The sequence below is a fragment of the Aythya fuligula genome, chromosome 17, assembly GCF_009819795.1.
Source record: "Aythya fuligula isolate bAytFul2 chromosome 17, bAytFul2.pri, whole genome shotgun sequence".
Taxonomy (NCBI): domain Eukaryota; kingdom Metazoa; phylum Chordata; class Aves; order Anseriformes; family Anatidae; genus Aythya; species Aythya fuligula.
The window spans coordinates 8976307-8989991 of record NC_045575.1 but is presented as its reverse complement, the minus strand read 5'-3'; positions in this window follow the sequence as shown (position 1 = coordinate 8989991).

Genomic DNA, 13685 nt, shown 5'->3' with positions numbered 1-13685 from the left:
TAAAAAAATTTTAAGCACAAAGAAGAATGGAGACATATTGGCCTCTTCCTCTGTTTCTCAACTGATATTCATGGTGAGAGAAAGAAGCTGCAAGGTCCCTGATTTTTGGTGAATTCAGTACAACCTCATTTGGGCTCCCTCAGCTTGAAGCGAGCAAGCCCCACACCTAGGCAGAGATGAGGACAGCCACGGTGCGCAGTCCTGCCTTCCACGGCACGGTGCTTCCCCAGATCCCTGACTGTCATCCTAGATGCGAAAGGAAAAGGGGCCAGAGGAGACAAACAGTCCTGAGCAGTGACTGGGCAGAGGAACGGGAGCCCCTGTAAAGCTGCTTACCAAAGAACACCCTCTGGTTCTTGTCACCCCTACAGGATGATCCCCAGACTCCACAACCTGTCCAGACTGCCAGATTCTTACCGTCGTCATTACAAAAATTTGTACTGCTTAACAGCATTTTTAAGCTACTGCTAGGGCACGTTACATGGTAACATGAGAAAAGCATTCAGACCCCCACTTTAGAAACAGGATCAGAGACAGCTTGCCCAGGCTTCAGAGCAGATCAGTCTGGGCTGAAACTAGGAATCTTCCCCCCAGATTCCCTTAAGCATGCTGCTAGACGTCACTTCTTTTCTCTGCCAGGCATCCAATATAGATATTAAATCCAGACGCAGTTGGAAGTGACAAGTGCAGAGGCTGACAGCGATCTAACAGCGCAGTGCCTGCAGCTACATGGGTTGTTGTTTTCGCTGTTTCTCATGGTTTTCGTTTCTCCCCATTCTGTAAACAGGAAATGAATAAAACGTGCAGGTAGCTCCTTCTCCTTGCAGAAAATGAAGGCAGATTAGATTGCAGTGCAGGAGCCGGGGAGAAGTTCAAGGTGTTTGCTACTTAATGGAAAACTTGCAGACTACTACAGAAAGTTGTTGGGTGATTGATTGCTGTTAAAGTCTAACCAAAGCAAGAGGGCCCTAAAACCAGAGGAATGAGGACTTTTCCCAGGAACAGCCAAGGTCTACCACACAAATCCCTTTTCCATTCTGCCTAAGAACCAAGGGACTCAGCTGTGAGGCTCACATGTTATTCTTGGACGTGAAAGTATGCTGCCCTGAGGCTCAGCCCCGTGACGTGTGTGTGCAGCCTGCCCAAGCTTGGTGCCCAGCCGTGTATCCCAGGAAGCCTCACAACTTCCCGCCCTTTTCTCAGCAGCTTCTGCTGCAGGATCAGCCCTGCTGCTCTCAGAGCAACAGCTGGAACCCCTCAGCGTAAAACTCAGCACATCCTGCTATGCCAGAATCAAACTTGGGTTACCTTTGTATGGCATGTCTGCAACCCAACTACTCAGTAGCTCCTGCCCCATAGCTGGGGTGGGGTTGAAACATCTCACAGCAGGATGGGGGCAAAGCAGCAGAAGCCAGAAGAGGTGCAGCCATCCCAGCCCCAGGTCTGCTATCCCCACTCATCTGCCTCCAGCCCTGCTGTGGGGCTGCTCAGCTGACACGGCACTGGGACCTGGCCCTTCTCAGAGGGTGTTGCAGGAGCCAAGAGCCACTAACGGCTCCTCAGGTGTTACATTGGGAGAGTTTTCACTGAGTCCCTGAGAAGGCTTCAGATACAGTGTTAAGTTGCACTGAATGTATAGGGGCAACTTTCTGGTCCCCAGAGGTGCAGCCCATCTGTGGGCTGAGTGCCCAGAAATGAGTTAGGTAGGGCTGGGGAGCTCAGGTTCACACCAGGACCCTTTTCCCTGCTCCAGACAGGCAAGGAGGCTGCCCGGCAGCAGTAGAGGCGATGCATACAGCACTGCACGGGAAGGACACACATCATGCCAGACAGCCCATGCTGACTTACATCTGTTTTACTCTGACAACTCAGCACCTCCCACTCTCTATTTGCTTCTGAGAATGACAGTCTCTGGGAAACAAATGGATTTTCCCTTGTAAAGGAAAGCTCCGAGCACCCCTCTCAGCATACCTTGAGGCTCACGGTTGGTCCAGTTAAGGCCTAGGCAATACAGTTCACTCGTGTGGCCATTTGCAACCCAACTGCTTTGACCTTGAGAGGGACACAGGGCAGATGTAGTCTTGGAGAAAACATCTCTGAGCCATAGCCCATACATAGGATGGACACTTCCATATAATGTGCAGGCTCCTGTCCCAGCCCGTGCTTCAGTAAAGTATTTGGTTATGTTCAGCTTCCACCAGCCCAAGGGTGTGTATGGAAATCACTGGCTGATTCCCTGCTTGCCCAGGATGGTGGTCACCAGGTTCATGTAGAAAAGGAGGAGAAAGTATGAGAAGCTCCTTTCCCCATTACTTTCTTGCAATTACAAGGCAGAGGCAAAGAATCTCCTCTTGAAGAAGAAGCAGGAACCTGAAATCACATCGTGAATCCACAGAGATGGGAGCCTGCCTTGAAGGGCTTCTGTATCTGTCTGAGTGCAGAAACCTGGCAGGTGGGATGCTCACAGCATCCCCTCCTCTGTGGAATGGATAACTGCTCAAACACCGATACATCTCCTGTCCTGAGAGAGGCAACTTGCTTCGGGAGAACCAGGCTTACATCTCAAATACAATTCCCAAAGCCCTGCATGGGAGAAAAGAGTCTGGTTAATCTGTACCCCCCCGTTTTCTTTAGGCTTGTTTATTTTAGCACAGCAAAGGGCACCAGAGATGGCCACTGCTTTTGAACTACCAAAAATCACAAGTTTCTGCCTCAATCCGCCTTAGAGATGTGGTAGCAGCCAGGCAGGCTGCAGGCAGAGGCTGTCCCAGCACAGCTCTGGGGCAGTTCCTCGTGCCCTGGGTTGCCACTGAGCCTGCAGGTGAGCTCGGCCCCATCAGCTCTCCCGCTCCATCCCACGTGGCTGGGTTGGTTTGGGTTTGCCCCGCAGCCTCTGTGTGTCGGAGGCAGGTGCTGGATGCTTTCCCATCTGCTGAGCCCACACCTGCTGCCATTTCCATTGCCGGGAGAAATCGCAGATCCCTTCATCACATCACAACCTGATATCTGCGGAAGGCTTTGTTTGTTTTCCCGGTGTGCCAGGGCTGCAATTAGCCTGCAGAGCACACCAGTGGCACCTACATGGCAGAGTACCAAGGGATACGAGGAAGCAAGCTGTCCCTTATCAACCTGGGGGCCCTGACCTCTGCTCCAAGGCAAGAAGAAATTGCAACGGGTCGGAAAACACACATATCATCCTAGCTTTGCATTCCCGAAGATGAAGGTGTCTTCACAGGTCAGGACAAAGGGTAGCACGAGCAGACACACCCTGAACTCTGAGAACCCCAGAAGCCAGTGACATTTAGCACAAATGGAGACTCCCAGGGGAGTGAGTGGCCTCCCTAGAAGAGTCCATCACCACCCCCTGTGGCAGAGGCACAGCCTGAGGCTTCCCTCAGGCTGCAGCAATATCCCCACTCTCCTCCATCCCCGAGATGCTGGGAGCACATCCCCAGCTCTGACCCTCTTAATCCTAGGAAGATGGCATAAACATTTCCTGAATGCTGTTGTGCCTCAGTTTCCCCCTCCTCACCCGCACGGTGGCCTCACAGTGCCGGAGCAGAGGGACGACCTGCAGGGAGGTCAGCCCCGCTGCATAACGGGGAGGTTGGGGGAAAAGTCCCGCAGGGCTGCTCCCCTGTGAGAGCTCCCATGGCCAGAAATAAACTTTGACCTCTGGCAGGGCAGCCCTGTGCAGAGACAAGAGACTGGATGAAAGAATTTTTTTTTTTTTTTTTTTTGGGGGGGGGAGCAGGAAGGAGCAAGGAAGAGAGGCAGAGTCCAAGGGTTCAGGACTTGGCCCTGCTGTTCAGATCTGAGGCTCCCAGAAATGCTGACTGCTCTTGAAAGGGCTTCCTGCCTCCCCCTTGCCTTGCAGGCCTGCAGCACACAGATCCCACCAGCCTCGAGCTAATTTGGGCTTGCTGGGGAGAGCACGGAAACACAATGGGGACAGGAGCGAAAAGCTACGGGGAGGATGACACTCAGGAGACTCATCCTTATCAAGGAACAAAATTATATCAAAGGGGAGCCGCAGAGACAGGGAAGAGCCTTTTGTAAAGCCCTCAAATGAGTCAAATCCTGCTTACACATTGATCCCCTGGGAGCCCTATCATGAAGACTGCCCCAAAAGAAGCTCCTGTGCCAGGGCAGGCCACTTGCTGGATGCGCTGCCTGTGCATCAGTAACGCACCCACTGCACAGTCATCGTTTCCCCTGTGCGTGTGCTTTTTAATTACAGTTTTTGTTTGCAGAGCGTCTCTTATAGAAAGGACAAAACGCATTACTGTCAGATTATTAAAATCACACTCAGAGTTTCCCAACTGCTAATTACACCCGGGCAGCAGCATCGCTGTAATTAAGCTGGGACAGCACGTTCAGGGAGCCGGGAGCCCGGCTGTCCCCTTCCCCGCACCACTCCAACCAGACTGGGCTGGCCACAGCCAGGCTCAGCCACGCCACGGGCTCAGCCTGCCCAGGCTACGACCCCTCCCGTGACACACAGGCACTGCCACTGCTGCACCCCAAAGGGAGAGGACGCACACGCACAAGGCCGGGCACCTCCTCAGCAGCGGGCTGCGGATGCCCCCGCACCAAGTCTGCCCAGGTTACAGCCCAGCATCCGCACTGAGCCTGCTGCATGGGCTGGGGGGTGAAGGGAAAGGCCAAATCACAGGATTACAGTGTTTGGGGGAAGAAAAGAGGGCTTAGTCTTGTTTCTACTGCTGAATGTTTGCAATAAATCACATCGTCCATCTGAGCCTCCCTTCCCTTGCGTGTACAACAGGGACTGGAGGTTTCCCTGTTAGTCAGGGGGCTCTGGGGGAAAACTGCAGGGACGTGCTCCTGCTGGCTCCCCCCTCACACAAGCACGTGCTTTAAGGCCTGTAGTGCACTGACAGACTGGAGGGTAAGATGCACAAAGGAAGATGGGAATCCCTAGGGAGAGACCATGAGGCCTGAAGAGCTGAGACAGCAGCTCAGCAGCCTACAAACCTGTGAAGTCAGGAGCTCGCTGGAGAACCAACCCTGCCTCTGCACTGCTTGGTCCTGGGAGAAGAGCAACTGCAGGTGTGTGAGCAGCCTGGCCAGCATCACCCACAGCAAAACACCTGCCCTGAGCTCAGACACCTCAGAAATAGAGCACTCCAGAGCACAGCTGGGACCAATTAAGCTTCAGGCAACTGGGGGCTTGACAGCAGCACTGGCCTCCCACTACCTTGCTTTGGAGGAGATGCTTTGGAGGAGAAATCCCACCTCTGGGAAGATGGAGCGCTGATTAGAGAAAGCAGATAAACACTGCATCTGTTGCAGGATGGGTTTCCTTCCCACTGAAATCCCCAGAGTTGCAGTGCTCAGCAGGATGCAAGCACATTCTTAAATGACTTCCTGGAGCTCTGGTTTCAAAGACCAGCCCCTTCAAAAGCAATAACATTCCAAGATCAATAGCAGCCCCAGGAGAGCTCCGAGCACGCCGGCTCCAAAACCACTGAGCTATCACTACAGCCAGTTATGCTATCAGATGCTACGGCACAAGTCTACCTTTTCATATTTAAAAAGGCTACTGAGACTTCCTAAGCAATCGAGCTTAAGCAGCAAGAAAAAAAAAAAAGAAAAAAGAAAAAAAAAAAAGGAGGAAAATTTACATTTCCTGCAAACTTGCAGTGCTTCACAGGGAGCAAAGCAGCAGACGCAGTTCATAAGCAAAGAGGAGCAGGGCTCATGGACCCCTGGATGTGATCCAGAGAGCAAGGAAACATTCGTCTGTTCCGTGAACAGTTTCATTCCTGGCTCCTTGAAGTTGCTAGTAAGCGGTTCAGGGAAGCAGAGATCAAATAATCTTTTTTTCATCCAACACAAATTACACATGAAGAATGAATAATCAAATCTTCACGTGGAAAAAGCTTAGAGTGGGGTGCCCTATGGATGCTAGAGGCATCCAAATGTATTTAATTGTGGCCCAGTACTGAAATGGCACAGGATAATACACGGAGCTAGCAAAGGACACCAGGAAATTTTCGAGGAGCTTGTGGACAACTTGAAAATGTCTGCGAAACGGTGCAAATAAGGGCAGACAACATTCAGCAGAGGAATGTGTAATAATGCCTGGCTGTGATAAACCAATATGAAGGATAGGTGTGTATTGATGGATCTGAGCTAACAGCTCTTTTCACCACCACTAAATCCCTAATACAGATTTGTGGAAAAAATGCAGCAAGAAGAAAGCAAGATTTTGTTAGCTCCTGATTCACCCCCTCTCATTTAGAGCTTATAAATGAAAGTGGGTCTGTAAGAAGGAATAGTATTTCTTTAAAAAGAATAAAGAGGACAGAGTCGGAGTTAAGAATCAAAGCTGGCAAGCCAAGCAACAGCTATAGAAGCTGTTTGGAAAATAACTCACCTAAGAAACTGCATAACAAAAAGATTATGCCTGACAACCTATACTTAGATGTAAAAACAAGTGCTCTGTGATCTAGGGCATTCACTTAAGTAAAGCTAACTGTAGCTCCCCTTGGAACAGCATTGAAATCTATCCAAATAGGAGAATTCCAATTCTGACAGAGGTCTGTATTTTCGTCCATTAAAACATATGTGCCACGTCAGAGCACGGGAATGCAGCGCCTGGAAAGCAAAGGGAGGATCCCCGAAAGCTTCAAGCCTTCCTCGCCCTACCTGGAGCCCCTATCACCCAGCCTCGTCTCACCTCCAGCCTCCAAAGAGAGTCACTGCTCCCCGCTCCATCCACCCTACAGACACCTGCGCGCTGCGATCCTACCTGGAGCCAAGTGGGATTTTCCAAGCAGGCGGTGCCGGCATCTCGGGGGCCTCCCAGCGCCCCCCCCAGGGCCTGGAGCCTGGCCCAGGGGAGAGGAGAGCCTGTCCTGCAGGGAGCCGGGCTGTCCCCCTGCGGGTGAGAGGCTGGGGCAGTCCCAGTTCTTGTGCTGGGCACTAGATGGCACAGATGGGAGGGAATTTCAAGGTAGCCAGCCTGCGGCCAGATCCGTGGCTTTCCAGACACGGGGGCCTTCTGGTTGTCCAGAGGAGGCGGCTGCCACGGGGACTGGGGGCAGTGGCACTCCCCAGGGCATCCCCTCTGTGGGCACTGCCCTGCTGTGTCCCCTCAGCATCCCGTCGCGTCCAGCCAAAGGGGCGGCCACGCTGTGCCCAAACTGGAGGGTCCTGCAAGGGCTGGGACCTGCGGCTGTGCTCCCGCACATCATTACAGGCTCCCTGCCTCGGGCACACAAATGTCTCGTTGATGGAGCAGCCCTGTATTTGGCCGGAACTGCATGAAAAAGAGGGGGGAAACTGTCCCCGGGATCGGCTGACCTCTCTCACTGTCAGACTGCTTCTTGGGCACCAGCCTGCGGGATGACAACCACGACACGGCACCAGGGAGCACAGAGAGGGATGTCAGGGGCCGGGAGCCCCATCAGCAGTCCCTCTGGGCACAAGGCCAGCACCACAGTGCCCTCCTTCACCCTCTGCAAAGGAGGGAGGCACTCAGTCACCGCTCTTACATGCGTATTTCACAAGGTAGCTCCTCCAAAGCAGCTCACTCTTTTCCCTCTGGTACCCATCCCTTTTGGCACGGCTGCCTGTGATCACCAAGGCAGGACCTTTGTCCAGGAGCCTTCCCAACCGTACCTACCTCAATTCCTTTAAGGCGTGGATGAAATTCCTTACAAGTGAACTGTGTGGCCTGACGCGCTGAGGCAAACGTGGGCTAAGCCACACCAAAGTGCTGCGATAAGCACAGGAAAGGCCAAAGCATTTTTTACGGTGAGAAAACAAGGAGGGGAAGGTGGAAGGTTGTGTGCTGGCCTCTGCTGTTCTGACAACAGAAATTCACTTCACTTCAAAGGTTAACACAGTTAGTGCATCTGGTGAAGATCATGGGCTCTGACAGCCTGTCTGGAGAGGCTCCATCTGTAGCACCATGGGAGGGAAAGCCTCGGCAAGGATGGCGCTGAGGGAGCAGCAAGCTTCGTGCACGAGGCAGAAGTGGCACAGGAGGGCGTTATCTGAACCAAACCTGAAGCTGGCAAAGCCTGAGAGAGCCCCTGTGCTAAGCAGCCCGGTGGTGCCAGGTATTACTGACACAGATGAGATTCCTGGGAAAAGCCTGTTTGCTGCAGGGAGCAGTGCTGGACAGGCAATGCAGCAGCCTCCTAGCAAAGGTTGAGGTGAGCAGCATGAGCCTTTCCTCTCGGTGTGCTCATGGCACTGCCCTGCAGACTGAAGCACATCTAGGGATCACTGCATTTCAGACCCCATAGGGTGAACCCCTCAGAGCGTCTTAGGTAGGAAACAAAACACAACTCAGATGCCAGCAGCAGCAGATCCAAATTCACTGGTGGTACAAACAGGGCAAGAGATCAGTTCGGCTCAGTGGCTCCTCACAAGCTGGAGGGAGACCCAAGCTAGCTCCAGGCAGCTCCGGACCAGCACCAGAGAGGCTGGCCGAGAGGTACAGAGCAGCCCCTTCAACACCACACCTCCACCAGCAGCCTTGGGGACCTGCTTCTGATCACCCACCTAAGCCTGAACACTGGGTCACCAGCACGTAACAACCTGGCTCTGAAAGCTTCCTGGGCAGAGGAAGAAATGCTTCAAGAGAAGGCATTTATGCTGTGTTTGCCACTCTGAGTCCTGCTTCTTGTACTCCCCTACTACTCTTTAAGTACTTAGGTTATTATTATTTTTTTTTAACCTGAGATGTCTTTTTGCATCAGGATATAGATGGAGGAGAAACTAGTTAATCTGGGAAGAAATAGGAACAGCCGGTCACTTTTCCAGGCATGCCACGATCTGCAAACAAGTTTTTAAAGACAACCTTACACAGGAGAGAAAGCTCACAGGTGCTTGCCTTGGTGCCAAGTGCTGCTCAGCCTCCTGTTCCTTCCCACAGGCGGTTCCCGTGTGGCAGCAGCTGAGATCCAGCTCTCTGTGCGGCGAGGACACGTGGCTGCTGGCACTGTTACACACTGCCTCTCATCATACGCACCCTGCTCCTGTCCCACAGGACTGTGGTCCCCAGCCCTGGCCTTGGGTGGGCTTGGAGATATTGTGGGTTTGTACCAGAGACACCACAGAGAGGAATTTCCTCCTCAGGGCCTTCCCCTGCTCCCGCTGAGGGCAGAGGGGATTTTGCCCCAGTAGAAGCAAGCACAAAAGTGAGGTGTCTGCTCTCTCATGCTCTCTCAGCCCATTCGGTGCTTGCTCCCACCAAGTCTCTGATTTTCACCCTGTAATCCAAGGCACTGAGCTCAGCCAAAGCCTGGGGATTGTTTCACACACACAAGACCCACAGGCAAGCCTGAATTTCCAACCCTGTTGCTCTAACAGGGACTATATAGATCAGATCTTTTTCCAAATTGCAGAGGTTGTTGGAGAATCTGAAAGGAGAATCAGAGGAATCACTCTGCTGAGCAGGACATCTCATGTGCTGTCCTCATGGCTGGACTCGCTTCACTCTGCCAGAGCCAGTGAAACATTGAGAGCTCCGAGCATCCCACGCAGCCGCCTCTCAGGCCAGCTGCTGCCTTCTCACAGTCTGTGCCAGAGTGGATCAGACCTCCACAGCCCGGCTGTCTGGCCACAACCGTGGCTTCCAGCGCCGGGTCCACACGCTCCCCTGGAGACCTGTGGTTGTTCTCAGCGGTTTAGCACTGCACTAAGATGCTTAGAGCCAATATAATCCGCGCACTTAGCAGTTTCAAATGCCAAAAGAAGATTAACAGCACCAGGCGCTGCCTTCAGCCTCTCCTGTAGGGGTTTAAGATGGTTTAGCTCTGTTATGGAACTGTAACTCCAGCCCACAGCCTGAAATTGCAGAGGTCCCTTTTGAGCCAGGTTTTTAAAAAGCTCTTCAGAAATATTTTCATGAGACACATAAAAAAAGGGGTCCCAGTGGAATGTGTTCCAAGATCAGATGTTTCTGCCACTGGAAATGTGAGAGCTCCATGGCTATGGCACGATTTAAGTCTATGCAGGGCTCTCATCTGCTGATTCTCCTGTCTTAGATCAGGACAGCATCGCTCCTTCAATGGTTTCATGTATAGTAATGCCTGGAGAGGTCCAAGGGCTTTCCCCTACACCTTCCATCAGCCTTGCAAAAGCATCAGCAAGTGAGGAGCTGCCGCTGTGCCCCAAAGGCAGGTGGCTGAACAAGGCAGCCCCCTAGGACCCCAGTAGCTGCATTTGCTCTGCATGTTTTGACTTTACTGCCCCACTTTACAGGCTGATCAAAAGCACAAGGGCCTTGTGCTGTTGCCTCCAAAAGCCTCCTGCTGATCCCAGTAACGCCCCCTTCCCTTTCTGTGGTGCTTTCTGTGGGTCTTGCAGATCCTCTAGGGGAAAGCAGAGAGCTGTGAAGGACAGAAAACATCTGCAAAGCACCCACAGCGCCAGAGTTCAGTTCTGCTGAACTGCTGCAGTGGCTGCAGTGCCTGGGCAGAACACAGGACAAGTCAGGGGCTTCCCACCACCTCCCTCTGAAAGCCCACGTGGGGCTGGAAGAGACACCCCACGCTGCGGGTATGTGATATGCTTCCTGAGTGGGACAGGATGGCATGGGAAGGGCAAGGCCTCTGTGGTGAGCCTGTCTGGCCCAGTGCTAAACAGGGCTGTGACGGGCATCTCTGGTGATGCTTTCAGAGCTGCTTGCTCTGCCTTTCTGCCAGGCGCTACAGCCACTGCAGCAGTTCAGCGCAACAGACTGTGCGTCCAGTCCTCACAGCATCCAGCTTCGCAGTCCAGCTTGATTTAATCAAGGTAAAACTCATCTAGATAAAATGGGTGCAGTGTGCTCCCAGAATGGAGATAAGTAGAAATCCTCCATGTACCTCAGATATCTCATTAATTCATCATGAAAGCAGTGGAAGTTTGGAATTCTCCTGTGCAAAGAAGTCAAGTTAATGCCATGCATCGCTGGAGAGGGCTGGTGACCTTCCCTGCGCTTGCAGCAATGGTGTCCAATTTAACTGTGACCACAAGATCATGGGTTGTTAAGGTTGTCTATGCAGGCAATATTGAGGCCAACAAATCTGCTTTCATGTGCCCCGTTAGAACTTGTTTAATTTGCTTATAATGAGCAGACCAGTGTCTGTGATTACTTAGCACAACTCGGTCATTTCTAAAGCCCGTTACTGCACAGATGCATGCCTCAGACCTGGAGCACCAGAATACTTAAGGGGCCTCATGGGCCACAAAGAGAGCCCCAGATGCAAGAAGCAAAAGGCTTAAGACCTAATTAATATTACATGGGATACGGCTACCACCTCTCCATCAAGTGGAGAGTCCCAGCAGCGCCTGTCTGCATGCAGTTACTGCTGCCAGCACTGATGCTGTGGGGACTGCCCAAGACCATAGCCCAACTGACGCTGCATTCATCCTTCCTCTCCCTGCCTCCATGCACTCTGCACTGCCATTAAGGGGGTTTCTTCCCCAAAGCTGTGCTGCTGTGGGAAGGCAGACCTCCAGGTCTGTGCTGCTTTGTTCAGTCAAGGGTTCACAAGTGGCTGGGTGATGAAGCTCCCCACGTATATTTCCCCTGCCTGCAGACAGACTGGGACAAAGCAGCATGTGCATTTGTCCCCAGATACGACAGAATTAAACCTGGAGTGTGGACTAGCTCTTTGCAGGTATTCACCCAGGACTATGGCTCCTTCTTCTTCCAGTTCTTCTTCTCCCAGGCTTGGCTTTAAGGGATCTGCCAGCAAGCTCAGAGCCACCCCAAGAGAAATAGCAACTTGGGAGCTGTGACAAGCTGGTGTGCAGGCAAGCAAAAGCTGAAGTCATAAAGTGTGAGGCAGTAAATGCAGTGCCTGGCAGCTCAGCTTCACCACCGCCTTAATCCTCTTTCCTTTCTTAAATGCTAAATTAATCAATTACATTTCCAGCCCAGCAACAACAGTCAAAAATGTAGCCTTCATCATATACGAGGCAAACATAATTAGGATTGCCATTCAACTCCAGCTTGACCAGCATACCAATGAGAACAGCCTCAGCGCGCGGGGGTGCTCAGCGCACGCGGCCGTGTGCGTGCCGGGGTCCTCGCAGGCAGGGGCACTTGGAATTGCAGTCACAGCACCGGCCAAAGGGATTTCAAGGAAAAGGGCCGTGGAATGAGCTCTGGCTGCAGCAATCCAGCTCTGCAGTCTCTGCCGGGAGTGCCGTGGCTCCAAGCACTATCCGAAGGGGGCACATTATACAGTACAAACTCAAGGCACCCCTCTGGGTGATCAGGGAGGAAGCCGCAGCCTTTCCAGACACAGCCCGTGAGCCCAATCCCCTTGCCAAGCGCTGTGTATGCCACAGGCCCTACAGGGACGAGCTGATACAAAAAGTGAGAGGCCTTGGCAGACTGGGGCCATGGTGCCAGCATGAATTATTTCTGCAATCAGAAGGGGTGAGCAAATACTATCCCCTCCCCAGTCTACCGATGTCACTGTCACTGAAGACTAAGCTCACAGGGCAATGGCAAGAGCAAGCCAGGGGCATTCAGTGAAAGCATCAGCTCAAGGTTCAAAGGCATTCAAAAAAAGTGAGTGCGAGGAGACAGAGTAAAACCACAAGCCTCACTGTGCTATCCAGTAGCTCTGGGGTGCATCTACATCCCCATGGCTCTTGTGCCAGCTCACTAGAGCCCACAGCAGGACTAGAGGAGGGGCAGGGAGCTGATCGAGCATGATCTAAGGTCTGAAATGGCTTCTGCATGCGGGATGGGTGAGCAGAGCAGGATTCTTCAGCCTGGGGAATGGAAACGTGGACATGACAGGTTTATCATTTGAGAGTGGCTTTGAGAAAATGAATAGAGAGTGACTGTCTGCCGTCTCTTCCATGATTTTAGCTACAAAGCATCAAATGAAAACAGCAAGCGACAGATTCAGGACAAAGTAAATATTTCTTCACACAACACTGCTGAGCAGTGGAACTCACTGCTGTGAGATGCTGTGCGTGCCCAAAGTTTGCTCAGGGTGAAAACAGTCTTAGGAGAAAAAAAGTAAAGGATGATTAAAGAGAGAGATCCCTACCTCAGGAAATTCCTGAGCTACATATAGTTAGTGGTTAGGAGAATATTCAGGAGAATACCAGCCTGCAGCCCTCCTGTTCTTTTGCTTCTCCCTAGGCATGCTCTATTAGCCACTGCTAATACAGGATCCTTTGGGACAGAGGCCTGTGGTCTGATTCGGGGCAGTCACTCTTCCCTTTCTGGCACCGACCTGAGCCCTGCTTACTTGTCCTAAAGGCCAGGAGCTGGGAATGTTCCCATTGCTGGACACGGGGATGATGACAAGGAGATGTGCTTGCAGCACAGAATTTGAGTGAATAGAGAGAGGAGCTGTTTGCTTTTGATTTCCCCATTCTAGGTGTAAGACAGACTTTTGGGGAAAACTAACCCAGCCACGCTGCGCCCAGCTAGCTGCACCTACCAATACCATACATACCTGTATTTGGGTTTGAACCAAGTTAATACCTTTCTGAGAGGTGCTGGTATAGCCACTGGGATGAGGTGGAGCAATTCCAAGCCTCAAGCTCACATTTTGTGGTGTCTTAGCCTACAAAGAGCAGCCAGGCAGCCGTTCTCCCTCAGTAGAGCCAAGCCCAGCCTCGGTGTGTTTCTCATTAGCTCCTATTATTCCTGCTATTGTGGTGCTTCCAGTTTTAAAGCACATAGACGG